The 14,252-nt window shown below is 39.6% G+C and overlaps 1 protein-coding gene across 2 annotated transcripts in view; it reads left to right on the top strand.

Annotated features, from left to right (window-relative positions):
* The first annotated feature begins 9,338 nt into the window (after positions 1–9,338).
* The window catches only part of LOC115772096, a 41,099-nt gene continuing 36,185 nt past the window's right edge, over positions 9,339–14,252 (top strand). For both annotated transcript variants that reach the window (XM_030718057.1, XM_030718058.1), the window contains exon 1: positions 9,339–9,611. The gene's annotated coding sequence lies outside the window, so the exon portion shown is untranslated. The remainder of the gene's footprint in view (positions 9,612–14,252) is intronic.

Below are 14,252 nucleotides of genomic sequence, written 5' to 3'. Positions count from 1 at the left end.
TCTGGGATTACATATGCGCATGCATTGGGGCTGTTGTTTATATCTAAATCTGGTCGCTTGTTTCCCTAGTTCGGTAATGGGGTTGTGCTGTTGCTCCTGCAGCTGCGCTGATAAACGACTTTGTTTTGCATGCCGTAGAGGTTCAGGTCGTAAATATTAGCAACGGGTAAAGGACTGCCACAAATTTGCGTGCATTTAATGCCTGTCCGCTAATTTGCATAAGCTTCGGGCTTAAAGCAAATGATTAATAAAACGCACACGTCCACTTGGAACTTGGAATGCAGTTAAAGCAGTAGGCGTGGCCGTCGCAGAGGCTGCGGCCAACGTCTAACTTCAAATAATAATGTCAAATGTATGCACATGTAAATCCAGCTAAATGTGACATCCAAATGGCAATTAGAGAGACAACTCTCTCGACTTGCCAGACACTTGGAAAGTTTTGGCTGGGCGTGTGACTTTGCCCAAGCAGTGCGACAAATTTATGCACATTGATGCCAAGGGATAAAGGAGTGTGTGTGTGTGTGTGGGAAGGTTACTTAGAGAGTGTGCGATGAATTGTTTTCACAGTTCGAGTAGAGCCTTTGATGTGCATAATTCAGGCATAATCCGTTCATTAATCATTAAAGCTATAAATTTTTAAAAATTTTATGGCTGCACAATGCTGTTGTATGCCTTTGTCAACTGTCAGCTGTGGTGCTTTAATTAAAAAATTCTTGCTTACGACAAAATTACTACAATATATACAATATATATAAAAGATAAATATTTTAAATTTCTGTGTTTTATAGTTGTATTTTAATTGCATTTAATTAAAAAACAATCCAAGCAGAAGCCATTTTTATTTTGTTTTTCGAAACCAGCCGACTGGTTTTCACTTCACTTTACACGTTATTTTCGGATTTGGCCAGGTCTATTATTAATTGTAACGGCCGCAAGTTGCCATTGGCATGGGACATGCCCGTCAGCGCCAGAGACCAATTTGAAAATGATTGAAGCGAGTACTTTAATTAAAAAATATCCTACGGAGTTCTTGTAAGTCCGGCCAATGCGTTAAATTTATGTAACTGCAGCAGTTCACACGTATTATCAATCTCTTAATGCGCTTAAATTGCACTGCATTAAGTATACGCCGCATACAAATTGCGTTTTTCCATTTATATCGCCATGCTCACTATTAAATTTGCATTTACCATGCCAAAAACTGATTAATTTGGCGTGATTGTCAAATTATATACATACATATACATATGTGCTTATATGTGTGTGCGGTGTAAAGTGGGTAAAACTTCAATTTCGTTATACTTGATTTATTTCATTGGACAAATATACAGATATGAGCGTATGTATGTGTGTGCGTGTGGCGTCTAATTTATGCGCTAATTAAGTATGTTGTGTTTGCTGTTTTGCAGTTCGAGTGTTCCGGTTCCATGAATAAATTTAATGCTTTTTTACCCAGCTACCTGCCAATTAATTAGGTTACTAAATGTGTTGTTTAGTAATTTGTTTCCATATCCACTGTGGTCTGCGACACTGTGGCGAGAGGCTGGCTACACAAAACAATTTGAAAGCTTGCAAAATGGGTCAAATTTCAAAAGCGTATTTCAGCTAATGCCGGACGCGAATGTAGCTTTTATATGTACCAAAAATGTGTTCATATGAATATTATACATTTGATATTAATTTCACTTATTGCTTAGGGACCGATGTATGTTATAAAAGTTGACTCTCAATATACACATATCTGTATTAATTTGAATCAGAATTTATAATGAAATCTCAGGAGATTATGATTAAATTCGATACCTTGTCACTATCTTAAGTCTATAAGCACACAGATTTTGTGACATACATCAGGCCAGTGCTTGGAAACATCTTTGGATTCTCTATGCAAATGCAGTCTGCCCGTTGTCAATCAGTTAACGTTTACACACAGCCGGTGCTTAATAGGAGCCTACAGAACGCATTTGGGTTGCGACTGGCGGTCATTGATAATGGGTTGGCATTTGAAACAGCCAGCAAATGGTCAAGTCACGGCTGCAGATGCTGGAAAGCAGCAGGCAGAGCAGTTAAGTGTTGGCCAGCTAGCCACACACATACACATATACACACACACACACACACACACACACATGTAGAGGCGGTCACATTGCCTGCTGAGCAATGGCAGTTAACAGACAATTTCCAGCTGCCAAGCAGCAGGCAAAACATAAACCCACAAGGGCACACACAACCGCACCCAATGGCATAAATAAGCCACGCACATTTCGGCCTGCATGCAAATATGCAGTAATAAAGTAAATAAACGCTTACCACCCGCCATTATGCCGCTAGCAGCTACAAACTCACAAACCCATACTTTCGTATATGCGAGGTGTGTGCGTGTGTGTGTGCGTGTATTGAACAGAAAGTGCCTGGCAAACTATGCACGGCTATGATTGCAAAACACGACTGCAATTACCTGGCCTGCCGGGCAAACTCAGCCGCACACTCTCACACAGTCGCTGACACGCTCGCGCCTGCATTTATGGCAGCAGCTTGACTGGGCGCCGCAAAGTAGGCAACGATAATGGCATAAATTCAATGAATAAACATAAAATGGCAAGCACATAAAGCGGAGACGTATGGATGAGTGTTAGTGTGTGCGTGTGTGTGAGTGTTTGGGGCGCAGCAGTAGCATAACCTGCAACAACAAAAAGAACAACAATAGTAGCAACATCAGCACAGTAGCGGAAAAATATGTATTAGCCAAAAGTTTACTAACAAAATTAATTATGCGAATTAAGCGTAGTAAAAGCACTTTAAGCAAGTTAACCCCAAGCCAACGCTAACACTCTAACGACCAGTCGTCGCCACACACTAGCCCCCAGTACCATTCATAACATGTGCCGCATTTTGTGCCGTGTCACAGCCCATAGCACAGGAGCAGCAGCAGCAGCAGCAGGACCACCAACATCAGCCGGAGCAGCGGCTGATGGCGGCACATGGAGCGGGGCATTGTTCAATTTATGCGTATATGTTTGCTGTTGCTGTTGTTGTTGCTGCTGTTGCTGCTGTGTTGGGTGTATTGTGTTTGCCAGTTAGTAGTTTGCGGACACAAAAGTAGGCCAAGCACCCAGGAGCCAGGGCTGGACTCGGACTACAACTCGAACTCGAGCTGGCTGCTGCACCCAGAGCAGAGCCCAGCAGCCGCCTGGAAGTTGTTTATTTAAGTGTGAAATTTGAGTGCAGCGCTGCGTAATGTGTAAGACCCAACGACGAATATTTAGCGTTATGTGCGGCAGGCGAGATAAGCGACATGGACCTTAATAACCGACGCGTTGCGAATTCCCATAATCATAAATCGACTTGCCGCTCGTCTGCCACATAATAGATAACACAAAAAAAATAAAAAAATACATGTCGTGGGCGCCGCAAAAAACGTTGCACTTTTCTCCTTTATTTTTTTTTTTAATTTTTATTTTTGGTTGCAAGCAAGAAAAAATTAAAAGCTAACTGTTACAAACGGCTTTTCGGCGCCATCGCCAGCCGTACGAAATAAAACAAAATGGCGGCGCTGCGCTGACGCCAGTTGGCAGCGCTGCTTCTGGCTGCTTGACGCCATGCCAAATTAGCTAAGAGTCGGGATAGTCATTTAGTTAATTGCCGCACAAAAATGTCGCGTTGACTTGGCAAGCTCACTAAATCACAGCCGCGTTTTAAATTGAAAACATAAATATCGCAAAAGTAATCGAGACAAAAACTCATGTAAATTCCTTTGGTTTTATATTTTTTGCTGGACATGCGTATGACTGCAAATATTGCCACACGCAATTGAATTTTAAATGCTCTGTAATTGTGGTTTCAAGTGCCAAATTGTACAATGTAGTGTTATGAGTAAAAGAGTGAAAAAAGAAGCCACTTAAATTGGTTTGTGGTTTGTTTTCAAATACTCTTCAGAAGTGAACTGAAAATAGGCAACGCTTTGAAGCAGGCTTTTTCCACCACAAAAATCGTAAAAATATATGCTAAATTAAAAATGTACGCTGCCTGCACGTGTGTTCTATATTGGTCATGAAGTACAAGAGTCGGAACCGAAACGGAACGAATCCATTCAACTACATACCCCTACTGAACGCTATGATCTTTTTCATCGGATTATAGCACATAAATTTCGTTTCTGTAAGGATCCCAAAAGAAAATTGTATATGCATATCGAGACATGCTTCAATGTTCTTTGTACCATGTCTCCGTATGCATATACGAAATTTAATGTCGGGACCTTTACAGCTCGAAAGGGCTAGCAAAATGGTGGATCAATTCAACCACAAGGAGTCTATGTGAATATTTATCCATTATATTGCGAAGATTAGCTGAAAGCCGCCGTCTCTTTTGCTAGACTCGGTGAAAAGTAAAGGGATACTGTAATATGTACGCTTAACCTTTTTGTTCTGCCTGATTAACTGATGTATGTATTTTTTCAAACATAAAAAACGACAGACCAACTTTGCATCACATTTTTGTATCTTTGATACCAAGCTTGCTTTACTTTCTTAAAAGATTTCTTCGCCGCGCTAAAATTAAAAAAAAAGAGTTTTTAATTTTCGCTTTGTAATGCAATTCCTATGATGTGTGCTTATAAGAGAATTATATGTAATTACTTATTTACTCTCGCTCAAGGCAAACCATTAAAATGCTAACAAATGTATTGTATCAAAAAAGCGTTCCACGCATTTCGTATACTGACCGTTTATTGCGACCAAGTAAGAATTCATTTAACTGCGTTGAGAACTTTAGCATTTCCTAGCTACAATTTTTGTATTTTTCCGTCAGCTTGTGTCAGTGACGTTATTACAGTCTGCAGCTAAGAAGGAAGGTGTCAGCAGGGAAATAGTATTCTTTAGTAGAATTGAAAATATTTGTTATTAACTATATCAATTGAGAATATAAATTAAATCACAAACATATAAAGAAAAAAGTGATTGAAAACCAATGAGAGCTCATACTCTAATTGGGCAATTGAGTGCGACCTCTCAATCTAATGAATGGAAGAGATTCTATGTACTAGTATGAGTGTCGGAATGGCGGCATTGAAACGAAGAAGAAACGAACTGAACACGAATTAGATGTGGTGCAAATTTAATGTCGTTATGAGCTTACTCACATTTCGTGATTTAAGCTGGCCTGTAATGGGAGCTTGTTATTGTTATGGAAATATGTAGTATTTAGCTGATATGCAACAACACACATTATTAAAATTGTCCGTAAAACGTTTGTCTGTAATTTAATTTCGGGCATCTGAAAATAATTGTGCAGCTTGCTTTTGCATAAAAGGGGAAGCAAATTGTTGTGCGAATTCTGATAAACAAATCGAATCCATCTCTAAATTTAGCATTATTTTCAGCATTTCTTTAAGCTTTGTTGGTTTATTTTGGCTAAGCTTCAAATGCATCATCATTTTCTTTTCAGCAAAACAATGAGTACACTGCAAGTGTCGTATTCGTTAACTCTTTTAGTCCATTTTAATTACACATCCGCTGAAACTAATGTGTACTCTATGTTACTTGAATGCTATCACAAAGCATCAATGCAATTAATTTAGACCAGTTTTTATATTCTCAACTCTTCTGCAAGTGTATATAAATGTCAGGGATATGCAGATTTCCGCTATATCTTGTTTATTATATAACTTCGGCACACTGTGATTATTTCATTTTATTAAAAAAACCATATATGTCATATATATTGCCTCGTCTCGCTGTCTAAAAAGTTTTTGTTCGCATTGTTTTATTACTGCATTGAATTAATCTTATGGTATTCTGGTATAGGTATATGTATTAAATTTATAATTTATTTATTTAAAAAGTTTGGCGTAGTTACAAATTATAACCAATCTGATGGTAGCTATAGTTGAGCATTTAAACAAATAAAATAATTGTTAACCATCCTCTAAGCTAACTTAACTTTCATTTGTAATAAACTCTTTTCGTACTAAAGCTTTATATTTATCTATCCATCAGTACTTTGTGCGGCTCAGAGTCGGCCATTAAATTGCCGTTAATTAGCGGGCAAAGTTAAACAAAAATCAGCGAAAAATCAGCTTTCAATATGGTGTGGCATATGCTCAGATAATTAATTAGTGCTCGCTCGACTGATTGGCAAGAAGAGGCGATGGAAAGGGCTCAAACAATTAGCCAAGCCCCAAAAACTGGCCAGCACAATGGCAGGCGATGATGAAGCAGCCTGGGCAGCGTTTGCTTGATTTTTATTTGGTCAACCAGGCACCCTGTCAGCCAGTTCACAATTTGCTCTTGCCCACATTAAGTGGGCGTGGCGGATTTTCTTTATGTACTGAAAACGTTTTTATTTGCTTTGCTGCCCTTTGCTTGTGCAGCAAGCTAGCTGGCTGGCTGGCTGGTGGCTGCTGACTAGCTTGCTTGTGCGCTTGTTTCTCGAAAAATAATGACTGCACATTAAGTATACGTCAAACATGACACACGCACAAGTGCACACAGACACACACACACACACACTCGCTTACAGAAGGCATGCCACCCTGACACAAAGCAAGTAAAATGTCAACGAATGACAACAGAAATATGATGCAAATGGTTCATGTAAGTGGTTCTTGTCGCTAACATTTATAAAAAGGGACAACTTACAATGCAGCAATGACAACACAACACAAAATAAAGCTTAAAGTCTGTGTTTGCTTACAAGTGCATATGTGTTCGTGAAAGAAGTTGTTCTTTACATGGAAATTTGTCATTTAGTGTATCCACTGCGTGCTGCAGAAAATAGCTGGCATGCAAGAATCGCGCATTCGGCTCGTTAGCTGCGCAATTGAAGTGAGTTCGAGAGGACTCATGTCATGAACATTTTCCATGTCAACGAATGACGTTGAATCGCCTTGAAACTCCCTTGCTCTGCCGCACACCCCTTTCAGAGGGGAGCCATTCTCTCTCTTTCCCTCTGTACGGCAATTAAAAGCACATTTAATATAAATTGTTTGCAAGCGCTGCGCTCTGCATTGCAAGGACACTCAAAACAAAGTCTAAAATGTTTTCTCATACCTTCGGCAGGCGCTGAGCACGACTGAGAATGCTTTAAATGCCAGACGAATGTCTGGGCGAAGGACATTTGACTGAAACTTGCTCAACGCCAAAGTTGTGCGCCTTTAATTAAGCAGCTGAGCTTGTCGCATGCGCATATTTGTAATTGCCGTCACCATGGTCTCGATTGCGGCCCCCGACTGGCCTGTTGCTAATCTACGTTATGTGCGCTAGATCAGCAATCTTATCATCATTATTTGTACAAAATAAAACAAGCTAAGGCGCTGCACACAATTTGGCGATTTGTGGCGAGCAAAATGCCCGAGAGCCAAAGCCTGTCAGTCAGCTCGGTCGGTCAGTCCTTTCAGTCTGTCAGCTAGTCAGTTGGCCAGTTAGACCACAGCCCACAGCATACAGCCCGCCTGGCTGCTCCGTTAGTTGGGCAGTCATCCACTTGACCGCATTGATATTCCATGCTTGATGCGCGCCGCTGTTGCTATTGGTCATTGATGCTGCTCCTTGCTTGCTGCTGTCGCTGAAGCGCCTCGCTTGCTACTAACGATGGATGTCCTTAAGCCAATACACACACTCACACACACACCCACACAGATGCATGCATACACAACAGTGCCATAGCAAAATATTTATCTCTATATGGCGATATATAGCGAGTCGCTGCCAAAAATGTTGCCGAAGCAACGGCGGAGCTTTGTTAACTTTTTACGTTTAATGAAATCAATTCACAAGTCACGTTGCTGCCGGACAATAAATACATCAGAGTCCATTTAATAAAATCATGATGTGCACTTTGCTATGATATACGAATACACACAAACAAGACCACACACACAAAATATATAAATATATGTATATATATGTATCGATTCTATATTGTAAACAACTTTTATCTCATTGGAATGCCGCATATGGCTTGGTCATATACCACAGACAGGCCTTTTCCTCCCACAAAAACTTGGCTGTGTGTGTGTGTGTTCGGTGAGTGTTCGGTGTGTGTGCTTTTCTGGATATTTACCCAGCTCTATATCAATATCAATTGCGCGATAAGTGCAGCACCGCAAAACCTTAAATCAAAATCCGTATGAGCAACTGCCTTGGCTCTTTGGCAATTTGTTGTGGATTTTGGCTTACATATTCAGCTCATTATATACATAAATATAATTTTATATATAGCTTAAGAAAATCGCAAACTCATTTTTATGTGGGCATTCAGTGGTTTCTGGTTGCTTTAAGCAGTCTCTAAGGTGATGTGCGAGACTATAAAATATTAAATTCAAAGGCATTGAACAATTTGCTTGGCATTTAGGTTAAATCTTGCTAATAGATAAGCATATGCTGGTAAATCTTCGTTACTTATCTTATTTTTGATTAAACGCAACTCATATAAAAGTTATATATTCATTTCAAAATTAAAAATGCCTCCAAAATGTTTTACATAGTGGAGTGCACATTGATTGTTAGTGCTAATATCACCTTAAGAAATAGTCCTGGCACAGGAAACCTATGGAATGTGATATTTTTATATGCCTTAAAGGGGAAAAACCTTTCATGCAAGTTCATTATGTGTATTAGCTAGTAATTGACTCATCTTTGATGTCAATTAATATGTATATATGGCGTGTAATTAACATCAATAATAATAAATATAAATATGAATATAGGGACTAATATAATACTGTTAAAATAGCACATGTGTCTTACAGCATTTTACTATTTATAAATATATGAAAATGCAATCAATTTTATTATTTTAAGCATAAGTAATTCCACCTTAGCTTGGTGCTACTCACGCTGCAATAGATCTGGCCGCTGATAATAACTTAAGAAGTTCCATAGTGGGTTTCATAGCTGTGCCCAGTATTTGCCAGTATTTCGCGAACTTGGCAATACGCTTGCGCGTTAAAAATATGCAGAATGTGTTGTTATTCGGCTTGCTATTTAATAGTATTCTGGTAGCTGTGATATGCAGGCCTTATCAGCGAAGCAGCCTCTCTACTGGCCAAACTGTGCTACGCTCAGCTGTTATTGCAGCTCTCTGTTGGCCATAACAACAGCTATGTTCAAATTGCTTGCCACGACGAGCAAATTTTCGAAGTACTCTCTTAGCCAGGCCCGAGCTGTAGGTTTCGTGTGGCACTTTCTTGCTGGGATGCGCACGAGCGTTTGGCAACGAGACGAACGCTGCTTCGGCTGCGGCGAGACACGAGGGCTGCTCTGTGCGTGCAGCCTCCTCGCCTATCTGACGCGTATAAGGCAAATCAGTTGGTAGATGCGTGGCGAACGTTGGATTTGTCGGTTTGGTAGTGAAAGTGGCAGCCACGCTGTGTCCCATTGTCTCCGCATAGAGTAACATTGTTCAGTGCGCAAAAAAAATATATAAATAAAATAAAGGAGGAGTCAAATGACAAGTGATAACATTCGATTGATAATGTGCCTGCAACTGGCAAAGTGACAGCTCAATTATCTACAAAAAATAAAGTTTAAAAAAAAAATAAAATACAAGCAAAAACTACAAAAGTATTAACAAGGCAGTTCCCAAGGCGTCGCACAGTCTTCGAGCAGCTGGTAAATGTTCGCTTTAAGTTTTGTACCCTATAAAATGGCATAAATTATGGCCTTTGCGGCAATTTAAACATTTCGCACACACACACACAGCGCGCACGCATTAAATTAAATATTTTGTGTTGTGGGTTATGCTATCGCCGGCACACGCGGCGTATACGTAATCCGACTTTGGTTCAACATTTGTTCATGCTGTTGTTGACTAACTGACTGACGGACTGATGGACCGACTGTGTTCCAGCTGGCAAGTTCATATTATTGGTTTCTTGTTTTTGTTTTGTTTTTGTTGCTTGTTTGGCCAGCGCCTTGTAAGTTTATTTGTTTGTTTACTCTGCTTAAATGCTAAAAGCTAAAGCGCTACAAGTTTACGGCTAACGGCACAACAATTTTTATTAATTTGTATTATGCCAAAAATAGTTAGAGCATCGAAGCTGAAACTTGGCCGATGTCTGCTTCGTGTCCATTTGGCTTCATCAATTTGCCAACTTTTGCAGAATGATTGTTGATTTTGTTTGATCTGCCTTGAGCTGTTGTTGTTGTTGTTGTTTATCGCAGTTGCTGTTACCATGACTGTTGCTGCCGCTGCTGCTGTTGTTTTTATTTGATTTTAGTGCTTTGCTAAGAGTCAACATTCGTTAGCTAAAATTTGGCTCACGTTCCATTCGACCGAGTTCTCAATTTCATGAGTTTTGATGCTGGGCGCTTTTATTTGTTTCGTCGCTTAGTCCTCGCTACCTACGTCACCCTATTCCATATACCAACACCAGTACTAATACTAATTCCTATCTCAGTTCCTTTTCCATTTCTATTTCTGCTTCAACTCGTTGTCGCTGTATTTGTTTTACTTGACTGCAGTGTCCTAGTATTTATTTACTATACTAAAATAGACATATATATATATGTGAGCACACTAAGATATATAGTATGTATGTATGTGTATTTTGAGCGACTTGTGCGTTTATATAAGTGGTCGGGTTTTTGCGGCGCTGTCCTTAAGATTATTTATGTGGTGATTAGCCGCGCTGAATTATTGCGCAAATTATCAAGTGTGCTATAAAATTTCACTGCTATTTATTTGCACAACTTTTAGCGTGGATCACGTACTACGACTCTCAGCCAAGTTAGGCCCCACCCTCTGTTCTGGCATTCCCTTCTAGCGTCTCATGTGTATCATTCAGCTTTGGGTGTGGTGCGTGTGAATGTAACAAATTGCGCAAGTTTGATTTTTAACTGTGAAAAATTGAGGAATAAAATTGGATTGGATTAATTATACAGGATTTCGCTTAGCTTATAGCTGGCATAAAGCTGATAAGTTATTTAACACTTGGGTGCCAATAATTTCTTAGCGTACATTACTTAAAGTGACGTTATAAATATAGATGTTATTAAGAATAAGAAAGAAATTATAGAAACGATTTTGATTTTGAAGTGTTAAATGTGTCATAGATTTGTGAATAGAATAATTTTCTAAAAAGTCTTTAATATCAGATTATCATTTTAGTATTTAATAACTTTTGCTTTTCTAAGAGTTTTTGATAATACGAATAATAAAATCGGATTTTCATTTCAATATTTAATAACTTGTGCTTTTATAAAAGTTGCTTGTAAAGAGAAATTGTTCTTGAAATGTTGTACAATTAAATTGAATGAAAAAACATTTGAGAAAAGCATTCAAATATAAATGTTATCTAAAGCATTGTCCAAGATCTGACTCATTTCGTTCTTAACTATACCCTACTTTAGAAATTAAATACTTATTCAGTCTTTAATATTTTTAAATTCATGCTCAGCAATTAAATAAATCTTAGTGACAGACATTAAATGCGCACATTTAATAATAATATTATAAAGTTTGAGCAGCATTATTAGCATTTATCTCTGACTCTCTCTCTCCCTTATTACCCATGGCATCTAACCATTTTCGGTTTGTCTGTTAGAAATGTATACCACAAGCTTGGGCTGAGCTCAACTGGTATGGCAACTAATTGCCTGAGCTCTGCACAAATTAATTACATTTAAATAAACACGAATGGAAGGCAACAAACCTGACCATGCCACAAGTAGCAGCAGCGGCAGTGGCAGCGGCAGCAGTAGCACCAGACAGTAACAAAAACGAACCAACTTAATTCAATATAACTTACGAGTTGATGGCTACTTTAAGCCGCTTAGAATGAAGCCCACACACACACATTCACAACAAATACAGAACATGGGTTATAAATTTCAATGAATTTGCCACCAAAACAAAATCATTAACTTTGCTGCAAAACCAATGAATGTACATGAACAGCAAATTTCACTTTGTTGTGGCTGCCGACGGCGTCCTTTCTGAAGTGGGCAACGGGCAGTGGGCCAGTGGGCCAAAGTGGGCGTAGATTGCTCAATTCCGCAAACAATTTAGGCTTGGCCACAAATTGGTATGATATCGCAGTGTAATGAAAGTTAAAGCCAAATTTAATGCTGGGATTAGCGATAACAGCGATAGGCACGAAGTTGAAGTCTGGAGGCTCGTCCAGCCGTTTGCATATGCCAAATGCCTAATGATTTATGACTACGGCCAGTCAGCAAGTTGCTGCCCCACCTCGCTGCCCCACTCACAGCGACCGTTGGAATGCGCTGAAAAACCCCTGCGAGCCGAGTCAGTTGTCGGGCAAAAAGGGTGAGCGCGGACCAACAAAGTAAATTCAATTTTACGTTTCACAACTCAGCATGATTTCTATCAAAGTTGAAGCTGCCTCGGTAGCCCAATCCAGTCGTCCATTTGCCCACATCGTACTCCGCAAACTGATTACCTCGGTTGTGCCAGTGTCCCTTGCGAGTCTGTTTGTGGGCGTGAGTTAGTGTATGTGTGTGCGAATTTATGCTGTTCTCTCTGTACTTACGTACAACAGCCTGTGTAGGCAGCCGAAAAGCAAGCAGCAACAAAAAAAAAAAGAAAAAATAATAAAAGCAATCACTGAAAACTTGTAAAGCATCAAGGCGCACTTTTCCTGCGCTGAACAAAAGTTGAACTGATTTTTTAATGTTATATTTATACCCAGTATATAAACGAAAAAGGGCAGCTATACACATTAGCTTGTTAATAATTCTAAGGAAACAAAAACAATAGCGTATTTTTGGTATAGGACTTTTATTTCTCTCTCTTTTTAGTCGATGTTCAGAATTCCACAAATCCACAAAAATGTGTTCCCCTATTCGGCTATAATCTCTGTCAATTTGTTCATTAATTTCAGGACTGCTAAAAAATGTACAATGCATCTCATGGCCACAATCCATCTTCTAGCAAATGTTTGGTCCCTTAATCAGGAATTTTTGAAAACTTTCAAGAGAGTTTTGTGGCGCTGTTGCTGTGAAGGGAGTCACGGGCTTTCAACAAATTACTTTCTGATAGCTTTCGCTCATAGAAACTTTATGAAATTTTAATGAGCGGCGCTTGTAAATTGTTGTTAATACGGGAAATTAATAAGTTAAGTAGCCGTTAGTGGGCAAAGTGAAAAGTTGGATCGATTGTAAGTTGCCAAGTTGTGTATCATTAAGTACATAATGGCCACGCAGAGCAGTTTGGTTAATCAACCTTAGAGATGTCCGGTAATCAGATACATACTTTCAAAGCAAACTATCCTGCTTCTTCGTGCCTTAAAGAGCCGGAATGAAGCCTCGTTTTATTTTCACTCGTGCAAAGTGCAGTCATCTGTGGAAATATTGGCAAAACTCACAAAACTCAAACAGCACAAGCATTTGACATAAATCCTTATCATCCTTTGTGCACAAATTGACATTGCACTTGTAAGACGATTGGCGAGACGTTTCACGAGCACGCCCCGCGCTTAGCTCCAGCATTGTCCATTTTAACTGGAATCAACTGGAATTCTGTGGTTTTGTTTTTTTACTAACATTTGAGTTGTCTTTGGCTGCGCCTCAAAGTATGCAGCAGCAGCTCCCCTCAATTGTCTAGCTGTTTGGCACGTCTTTTGCTCGAGTGACACACAGCTTATATCACAGGCACAAAATTAAAATTCATAATATTGACTTTAATGGAGTTAATGCTGAAATATTCAAGCTGGCGGCTTAGACGCCGCACATCTCATAGATTAGCTGCCTTGAACGCAATGCTAGCCGAAATCTGGGCTAACTGAGAGACAAGGCAAGTGCCTGCTTCCGGCCTGACATTTTATTATGCGACACGCAACCACTTTGGATACCTATAGAGACTCCATGGCCCCCGCCCAAAACTTTGACATTATTAAATTATGCGGGGATTTGCGCACTTTTTTGAGCCTCTTGACGTTTTAATGATGAGCCAGCATTAGCTGGAGCCTCAGCCCGCTGGCTGCTGACTGCTTGACTAGGTCGAAATTAAATTATTTTATTGCCGGAAAGCCTGGGAAATTCATTAAATCATTCTTTCACGCAACTTTCAGCACACATTTTCGGCATGCCCAAGTAGGAATGAAAATTGAAGCTCTTTACGTACATCCGTCAATTTGGCGCCCTATTGGGCTTGTTTACGGCTGATGGACAGGCTGTGGCATTGATTGAACCAGAGGCTTTTGGCTTTTATTACAACGTGCCATTGCTTCCAACTCAAGGCTATATTGTTATCGGCTTTAAAAAATAGCATTTATTCTCTGCGTGTTCAACGAC

Source organism: Drosophila novamexicana, unplaced genomic scaffold (assembly GCF_003285875.2).
Source record: "Drosophila novamexicana strain 15010-1031.04,08,12 unplaced genomic scaffold, DnovRS2.1 tig00000108-arrow-pilon, whole genome shotgun sequence".
NCBI classification, from domain to species: domain Eukaryota; kingdom Metazoa; phylum Arthropoda; class Insecta; order Diptera; family Drosophilidae; genus Drosophila; species Drosophila novamexicana.
Note: the sequence above shows the minus strand (reverse complement) of the source record. Positions and strands in the feature narration are given on the sequence as shown.